We start from the raw sequence: 7,566 nt of genomic DNA, 5'->3' as shown, positions 1-7,566 counted from the left end.
TTCCTCTGGGGCTACTTGAGTTCCAGCTTATTCCATCTCCAGGTCTCATTAGTGGCTATAGGTGAGTGAATACGATAAACTGGCAACCAGGTACTGTATTATATCTACATGGCAATTTCAGCAGAAGACTTGAGTGCAATTCTACAACAGCAGGAAGCTCAAACTGAGGTGGCCCAGCTGAAGTTAATCGAGAAATTGATCAGCAGGTAGTCAGTGAGTCCAACGACATCTGTGTCGAACAGAACTCTTGTGAGTCATTTGTTGTGTCCATTACCAACTATCAGTTCGATGGGAGTTATGTTTGAATCATGGTTCAAACATTACGAAGATAAACATGCAGGCTCGAGTTTGCCAGTGAATATGACTCATGGAAGACATACACTTGAATCTGAAAATTGGGTACTGTTGAACATGAGTGTTATTGCAACTTCATTCTGCCTAAACCCGTGTGACCTATCATTTGACGAAACTGTTTGACAGCTAACAAGCATTTTTGGAGGGCAGTCATCTCTCTTCAGTGCCTGCTACATTGTCTAAAACACATTAAACTTGACGGTGATAACTTCAACACATATTCCTGTGTCCTCAATCGTGAATATGAAAAGTTCAAGCTGTGTAACGTGACTGAATCACTGTTCAAGTGTCTGATTTTTATTTTTGGACTTCAGGCACTTGACGAGGGAGACGTTTGCAAACGGCTCCTGGTCCGACTGGAGCAAGACCCTGATATGACTCTACAAGCTGTCACTCAAGAATGACAGTGTTTGATTAACCTGAAACACGATTCGAACCCGGTCAAACAGAACCATGTCTAAGTAGTTTCCAATGGCCCAGACATCATCACTCAGCAGGCTTGTTGGAACTGCAGCGCATGGCATTATGCAAGAAACAGATTTGCAGCAAATGCCAATTCCATGGTCACAAAGAAGCATCTCAGAAGCCTTCGTTGTTTCCCAGGCCAGTGAAACACAAGGACAAGAAGTTGCAAAAGCCATCAGAGTCTACAAGTTGTTTTATGGTGACATTCAAAGTTGATACACTTATCAACAATAAATTGTCCAGGCAACAGCTTGATATGGTGTCAGACCTCACCCTTACCTCCAAACACACTCGGTAGGCACTTGGGGCCCCACCACTCATATCAACTCATCACTCTGCCTGCAGTACATTGGGTGGAACACTGTAGCAGAGTGGTGAACGGCACTGCATGAAGCTGAACGGTAACAAAACGGACATTGTGTGTAAGTAACAGACTAGCTAGATCTGAATGTCCTCGGTATTGACTGGATGGACAAGCTTGATCTCTGGAGCATCTCTCTAAATGAGGTCTGTACAAAGACATTGGCCTTCAAATCATATCAGTTGATGCCATACCACAATCAGTACATGAGACCATACAGCAATAACTGCAATAACGCTACACAGCAGTGTTTCAAGAAGGTTTAGGTTGCTGCAGAATTCCATCTCCATCCAGATGCAAAGCCAGTCTTCTGTCCCAAAGGGTCGATAACATATGCAGCCTTACCAATCGTGGAGCAAGAGCTCGATCACCTGCAGCAAGCTGTTGTGATCAAAGCTGTCAACTACTCATGTTGGGTGGGTCCAACAGCCATCATCAAGAAAGCCGAAGGTACAGTGAGATTATGAACAGACTTCTCAACTGGTCTCATTGCAACTCTGGAGATGAGCCAGTACCCACTACCAATAACTGCAGAGCTCTTCACAAAGTTGAACCATGGTTGCTACTTGGCAAAGGTGGTCCTGGCTGAAACCTACCTCCAGGTAGAAGTGGTGGAAAATTCACAGGAGCTTCTCACCATTACAACACGTATGGGGTTCTTATCCTTCCTCCGTCTGCCTTTCGGGGTAAAGGAGGCTCCCTCAATTTTCCAACAGCTTATGGACACCATGCTGAGTGGGATTAAGACCATAAAACCACAAGACATGGGAGCAGAAGTAGGCCATTTGAAGCCTGCTCTGCCATCCATTATAACTGATTTATTATCCCCCTCATCCCATTTCCTGCCTTCTCCCCATAACCTTTGACACCTTGACTAATCAAGAACATACCATTCTCTGCTTTAAATATACTAAATGGCTTGGCCTCCACAGCTGTCTGTGGCAATGAATTCCACAGAATCACCACCGTCTAACTAAAGAAATTCCAATTCATCCCAGTTCTAAAGGGACGTCCTTCTATTCTGAGGCTGTGCCTGACGGTCCTAGACTCACCCAATATATTAAACATCCTCTTCATATCCACTCTATTTAGGCATTTCAATATTCAATAGGTTAAAGACTGGTCAAGGACATCTGCAGCATGCTACCACCCCCACTGGATCCCCAACAATTTGCCTACCAACGCAACTGATCAATAAATGATGCAATAGTCACAGCTCTACACACTGTCCTTACACATCTGGAGAAGAAGGATGCTTATGTGAGAATGCTGTTCTTAGACTACAGTCCCCATAATTCCATCCAGGCTCAACAAGAATCTCAGAAATCTCAACTTCCACCCTGCCTTGTGCAGCTGGATACTGGAATTACTGTCAGATTGCCGGCAGGTGGTAAGAGTGGACTCCCTCACCTCTGCCCCTCTGACCCTCAACACAGGTGCCCCTCAGGGCTGTGTCTTAAGCCCCCTCCTTTACTCTCTGTATACCTGTGACCATGTTGCCACCCACTGCTCCAATCTGCAAATTAAATTTACACACAATACTACACTGATTGGCCTAATCTCAAATAATAATGAGGCAGCCTACAGAGAGGAAGTCATCACCCTGACATGGTGGTGTCAAGAAAACAACCTCTCCCTCAACGTCACAAAAACAAAGGGGTTGTGGACTACAGGAGGAATGGAGAAGGGCTAACCACTACTGACATCAATGGATCTGGGGTTGAGAGGGTGATCAGCTTTAAGTTCCTCGGCATAAACATCACCGAGGATCTCATGTGGTCTAAACGTACTGGCCGTGTGCTGAGAAAAGTACAACAGTGCCTCTTTCATCTCAGACGGATGAAGAAGTTTGGTATGGGTCCGCAAATCCCAAGGACTTTCTACGGGGGGCACAATTGAGAATATTCTGACTGGCTGCATCACTGTCTGGTATGGGAACTGTACCTCCCTTAATCGCAGGACTCTGCAGAGATCCCACTATTCAGGACTTTTAAAGATACAAGTGTGTAAAGAGGGCCCAAAGGATCATTGGGGACCTCAGTCACCCCAACCACAAACTGATCCTGCTGCTACCATCTGGAAAATGGCATCGCAACTTATAAGTCAGGACCAACAGGCTCCGGGAACGCTTCTTACACCAGCCCATCAGACTCATTAATTCACGCAGGTATAAATGTATTTCTATTTCCTGTTGAACATACTATTTATTACAAATTACCATAAATTGCACACTGCATGCTTAGACGGAGCTATAACGTAAAGATTTTTACTCCTCATGTATGTGAAGAAAGTAAGTAATAAGGTCAACTCAATGAAATGAGATCTCCTTCAGTCTTCTGAATGTCAGAGAGTACAGGCCCAGAGCCATCAAACCGCCTCATACATTAACCCTTTCATTCCCAAATTAATTTTCATTAACCTCCTCTGGATCCTCTCCAATGTCGGCCCATCTTTTCTCACATAAGGGGCCCAAAACTGTTCACAACACTTCAAGTGCAGTCTGACTAATACATTATAAATCCTCAGCATTCCATCCTTGCTCTTATATTCTAGTCCTCTTGAAATAAATGCTAGCATTGCATTTGCCTCCTTAACCACCAACTCAGCCTGCACCAGGATTCCTAGGAGTCCCTTTGCACCTACAATTGTTGAATTTTCTCCTCTTTAGAAAATAATCTTCACCTTCATTCTTTCTATCATAGTGCATGATCATACATTTCCCTACACTAGATTCTATCTGCCACTTCATTGTCAATCTTCCCAGTCAGTCTAAGTCCTTCTGCAGACTCTCTGCATCTTCAATGCTATCTGCTCCTCCATCTATCTTTGTAACATCTGAAAACTTGGTCAAAAAGCCATCAATTTCTTCAACCCAATCACTGACACCTAACAATAACATAATAATAACGCCAACCCTTATGGAACACCACTATTCTCTGGTAGCCAACCAGACTATAACCCCTTTATTCAATTCTTTGCCTCCTGCCAGTCAGCCAATCTTCTATCCATGCTAGTATCTTTCCTGTAACACCATGTGCTCCTATCTTATTTAGCAGCCTCACGTGCAGCACCTTGTCAAAGGCCTTGTGAAAATCCAAATAAACAACATCCACTGACTCTCCTTTGTCTATCCTGCCTTTTAGTTCCTCATAGAATTCTAGATGACTTTGGCTGACTTTATCATGCGCCTCCAAGAACCCGAAACCTCATCCTTAATAATGGACTCCAATGTCATTAAGTCAGGCTAACTGGCTTATAATTTCCTTCCTTTGCTTCCCTCCTTTCTTAAAGAGCGTAGTGACATTTGTAATTATCTAGTCTTTTGGAATCATTCCAGGATCTAGTGATTCTTGAAAGGTCATTGTAATGCCTCCACAATCTCTTCAGCTACCTCTTTCAGAACCCTGGGGTGTAGCCCATCTGGTCCAGGTGACGTATCTACCTTCAAACCTTTCAGCTTTCCAAGCACTTTGTCCTTAATAACAGCAACTAAACTCACTTCTGCCCCAACCCTCTTAAATTTCTGTAATACTGCTATTGTCTTATATAGTGAAGACTGATGCAAAATTCTTACTAACATTGTTGATTATCCACAGTGAATGGTTTCTAGATTTCTGCAGGTCATTGGGATTTGGAGAGAAACCCATGCAGACAGACAGACAGACACACACACACACACACACACACACACACACACACACACACACACACACACACACACACACACACAGACACACACACACACACACACACACACACACACCCTCTCTCCAGCATCGTGGACTGATATCCACTCTTGCTTCCCTTTCATTCTTTATCTACCTGCAGAAGCTTTTGGTATACTCTTTTATATTACTAGCTAGGTTACCTTTATAATTTATTATTTTCTCTCTTTATGGGGTTTTAGTTGCTTTTTGTTAGCTTAGAAGCTTCCCAATCCACTAACTTCCCAATAATTCTTACTATATTATATGCCCTGTTTTGATTTTATACTGTTTCTGATTTCCCTCGTCAGCCACAGTTGCTTCATCCTCTTTTTAAAATACTTCTTCTTTTTGACGTATCTACCCTGAACTTCCTAAATGAGCCCCAAAACTCCAGCTATTGCTTTTCTGCCATCATACCTGATGGTATCCCCTTCCAATTAACTTTGGCCCACTCCTCTTCTATGCCTCTGTAAATCCCTTGACTCCACCATAATACTGATTCAACTGACTTTATCTTAACCTCGATCCTCAGAATGTATTCTATCATATACTGATTACTATCTCCTAACAGTTCCTTTACCTTAAGCTTCCTAATCAAATCTGGTTCATTACACAACACCCAATTCAGAAACACAAAGTAGACTGCAGATGCTGTAGTCAAAGCAACACATACAACATGCTGGAGGAACTCAGCAGGTCAGGCAGCATCCATTTTTCAGTCTAAGAAAGACATCACAGTTTACACAACAAACCATCTACAAAGGTAGGCAGCAAAATTATTAGCCTATGATTTTGAAATCAAGTACATATCAACCCAGGAACTTGGTCAGGCAGATGCCTTCTCCAACTTGGGAATCAGTAGGTTACTGAAAATGAAGGCACAGTCATGGCTATGATTTCATTTGATTGTGCAGACACCAGGTTGTATTGGATCCTGCTGAATGTCTGCTGGTCATGATTGACAAGATCAGAGCACAGAGGGCTGCAGATCCCTTTCTTCAGCATAATTGCAGATCGCTCACTGACGGTTGGCCAGTCAAGGTTGAGAAAAATGTTGTAGTCTTCTACTGACATCATGCATCACTCTCAACTGTGGACTCCTGCCTAATGTTTGGAAACAGACTGGTGATGTCATGAACACTTCAACCAAAAGTACTGGAACAACTACATTGTGGTCACTGGGACATCAATCAATTGAAAGCCCTGGCGTGAAGCTTTGTGTACTGACCAGGCATAGATGAAGGTATCGCATCTGTATGAAATTAGTGTACTCAGTGCTGTGTGGCAGCAAAGAATCCAAGTAGAGTGAACCACAACCCCATAGCTTCAGGCTTCCACACCTGGTATTGAATGCAACAGTTTTCTGCATTCTTCCAGAACAGTGAAATTATCCCCCTCCATGTCATCCACAGTCCAATGGCCAAGCAGAGAGGTTTGTGGATACCTTCAAACCGTCACTTCTGAGATCAAAAGGGGAAAGAGCATCGGCCAAGGTTTGCAACACGTTTCTTCTGACATATTGAATTATACCACATCCAGGCCTCAAGGGGAAGTCTCCAGCTGAAGCACTTCTGGGAAGAAAACTGCACACAATGTTGGATACAATGCTGCTACAGTGTTCAATATCTGGGACAGCAGTTGGTTGAGTGCACAAAGGCAGCACACAGAGCTGCTGCAGAGCGGGCCAGACAGTACCACAAAGGGCAAGACCCTCGATCCCAGGTCAGATTGTCAAATGAATGGGGAAATTGCTCTATGAAGTTATCGTAGATGGACCTCACCGGCATCACCACATCAACCAATTGCAGCCATGTGTCCCTGCAGGCACAAGTTCGTCAGACAGATCATCAAACACAGAGCTGTATCTTTATCTCCTGCTGGAAGGACTCAATTTACCCAACCGAACTTAGCACAGCCACAAGCAATGTTGCAATAAGAAAGTGACAGCCTGCATCCACTAAGAACTGATTGCCAGTGTAAACCAGTTGTTCCAATCTAAAGCAGCCCTCAGCTCACCTTCGAGAGGGAGGAATTGGAGCGAACCGAAGCAACCAACACCTATTGGTCAGCTGACAACCAATCCCAGGCTGACTGGTCATTGCTGCTATGAATGTCTCAAATATTCTTGGATAGTCGTGCTTTGGGATGCACTGTTGAGCTTTGAGATTTTTGTAGATGTGTGGTTTTATTGAATAAAAGTTCCTTTTGAGTTCTAGCTTGTTCTACCTCCTGGTTTTGTGTCTCATCAGTAGTTATATACGAGTGAACACAGCACTATACTGAAAGCAGAAAATGGTGGAAAAACAGCATATCAGACAGTATCTGTGGAAGGATAAAATAGCGTTAACTGTTCCGCTTAAAGACTCTTCATCAGAATTCCAATCTCATTTCTGATGAAGAGCCTTTGACCTCAATAGTTACGCCTGTTTCATTTTCCACTTCGATTTCCAACATTCCTGTTTATCCATCACGTATCCAGCGTCTGCAATTTTTTTGTCATTTTCATTTTTTAATAACTTACCATCTGAAACAGGACTGTATTTGAGTTTAGAATTTGACCTGTGTAATGAAAAACATGTTGAAAGGTTGTTGCAACGGAGGCTAACAAACATTCAGTCAGGAGATGGTATAATTAGTCCAGGACTAAGACTGCTGTGGGAATTAACTTTAAGGATCACG

Source organism: Hypanus sabinus, chromosome 4 (genome assembly GCF_030144855.1).
Source record: "Hypanus sabinus isolate sHypSab1 chromosome 4, sHypSab1.hap1, whole genome shotgun sequence".
Lineage (NCBI taxonomy): Eukaryota > Metazoa > Chordata > Chondrichthyes > Myliobatiformes > Dasyatidae > Hypanus > Hypanus sabinus.
Note: the sequence above shows the minus strand (reverse complement) of the source record.